A 2,500-nucleotide genomic window follows, 5' to 3' on the forward strand; every position below is an offset into this window, starting at 1 on the left:
GTTTTTGGTCTGTTCTGGCGTGGCGCGGTGACCGTCGTGAGCGGAGCAAAACGTCAGCCATCTCAGCACCTTGGAACCCCCCGGGTGGCACAGGGCTGGATGGGGCTTTCGTATAGCAGGGACGGTGCTGCCTCACGCTTCGCTCGCTGTTCGCCGCTCGCCGCTCGCTCGCGCAACCTAAAATGGCCAGTTTTGGCCCGTTTTTGGGCTGTTTTGGCCTGTTTTTGGTCCGTTCTTGCGTGGCACGGCGACCGTCGTGAGCGGAGCAAAACGTCAGCCATCTCAGCACCCTGGAACCCCCCGGGTGGCACAGGGCTGGATGGGGCTTTCGTATAGCAGGGACGGTGCTGCCTCTCGCTTCGCTCGCTGTTCGCCGCTCACCGCTCGCTCGCTCAGCCAAAAATGGCCAGTTTTGGCCCGTTTTTGGGCTGTTTTGGCCTGTTTTTGGTCCGTTCTTGCATGGCGCGGTGACCGTCGTGAGCGGAGCAAAACGTCAGCCATCTCAGCACCCTGGAACCCCCCGGGTGGCACAGGGCTGGATGGGGCTTTCGTATAGCAGGGACGGTGCTGCCTCACGCTTCGCTCGCTGTTCGCCGCTCGCCGCTCGCTCGCGCAGCCAAAAATGACCAGTTTTGGCCCGTTTTTGGGCTGTTTTGGCCTGTTTATGGTCCGTTCTTGCGTGGTGCGGTGACCGTCGTGAGCGGAGCAAAACGTCAGCCATCTCAGCACCCTGGAACCCCCCGGGTGGCACAGGGCTGGATGGGGCTTTCGTATATAGCAGGGACGGTGCTGCCTCTCGCTTCGCTCGCTGTCCGCCGCTCGCCGCTCGCTCGCGCAGCCAAAAATGGCCAGTTTTGGCCCGTTTTTGGGCCGTTTTGGCCAGTTTTTGGCCTGTTCTTGCATTGCGCGGTGACCGTCGAGAGCGGAGCAAAACGTCAGCCATCTCAGCACCCTGGAACCCCCCGGGTGGCACAGGGCTGGATGGGGCTTTCGTATAGCAGGGACGGTGCTGCCTCTCGCTTCGCTCGCTGTCCGCCGCTCGCCGCTCGCTCGTGCAGCCAAAAATGGCCAGTTTTGGCCCGTTTTTGGGCCGTTTTGGCCAGTTTTTGGCCTGTTCTTGCATTGCGCGGTGACCGTCGAGAGCGGAGCAAAACGTCAGCCATCTCAGCACCCTGGAACCCCCCGGGTGGCACAGGGCTGGATGGGGCTTTCGTATAGCAGGGACGGTGCTGCCTCTCGCTTCGCTCGCTGTCCGCCGCTCGCCGCTCGCTCGTGCAGCCAAAAATGGCCAGTTTTGGCCCGTTTTTGGGCCGTTTTGGCCAGTTTTTGGCCTGTTCTTGCATTGCGCGGTGACCGTCGAGAGCGGAGCAAAACGTCAGCCATCTCAGCACCCTGGAACCCCCCGGGTGGCACAGGGCTGGATGGGGCTTTCGTATAGCAGGGACGGTGCTGCCTCTCGCTTCGCTCGCTGTCCGCCGCTCGCCGCTCGCTCGTGCAGCCAAAAATGGCCAGTTTTGGCCCGTTTTTGGGCCGTTTTGGCCAGTTTTTGGCCTGTTCTTGCATTGCGCGGTGACCGTCGAGAGCGGAGCAAAACGTCAGCCATCTCAGCACCCTGGAACCCCCCGGGTGGCACAGGGCTGGATGGGGCTTTCGTATAGCAGGGACGGTGCTGCCTCTCGCTTCGCTCGCTGTCCGCCGCTCGCCGCTCGCTCGTGCAGCCAAAAATGGCCAGTTTTGGCCCGTTTTTGGGCCGTTTTGGCCAGTTTTTGGCCTGTTCTTGCATTGCGCGGTGACCGTCGAGAGCGGAGCAAAACGTCAGCCATCTCAGCACCCTGGAACCCCCCGGGTGGCACAGGGCTGGATGGGGCTTTCGTATAGCAGGGACGGTGCTGCCTCTCGCTTCGCTCGCTGTCCGCCGCTCGCCGCTCGCTCGCGCAGCCAAAAATGGCCAGTTTTGGCCCGTTTTTGGGCCGTTTTGGCCAGTTTTTGGCCTGTTCTTGCATTGCGCGGTGACCGTCGAGAGCGGAGCAAAACGTCAGCCATCTCAGCACCCTGGAACCCCCCGGGTGGCACAGGGCTGGATGGGGCTTTCGTATAGCAGGGACGGTGCTGCCTCTCGCTTCGCTCGCTGTCCGCCGCTCGCCGCTCGCGCAGACCAAAAATGGCCAGTTTTGGCCCGTTTTTGGGCCGTTTTGGCCAGTTTTTGGCCTGTTCTTGCATTGCGCGGTGACCGTCGAGAGCGGAGCAAAACGTCAGCCATCTCAGCACCCTGGAACCCCCCGGGTGGCACAGGGCTGGATGGGGCTTTCGTATAGCAGGGACGGTGCTGCCTCTCGCTTCGCTCGCTGTTCGCCGCTCGCCGCTCGCTCGCGCAGCCAAAAATGGCCAGTTTTGGCCCGTTTTTGGGCTGTTTTGGCCAGTTTTTGGCCTGTTCTTGCGTGGTGCGGTGACCGTCGTGAGCGGAGCAAAACGTCAGCCATCTCAGCACCCTGGAACCCCC

This window comes from Musa acuminata, unplaced genomic scaffold, assembly GCF_036884655.1.
Source record: "Musa acuminata AAA Group cultivar baxijiao unplaced genomic scaffold, Cavendish_Baxijiao_AAA HiC_scaffold_129, whole genome shotgun sequence".
Lineage (NCBI taxonomy): Eukaryota > Viridiplantae > Streptophyta > Magnoliopsida > Zingiberales > Musaceae > Musa > Musa acuminata.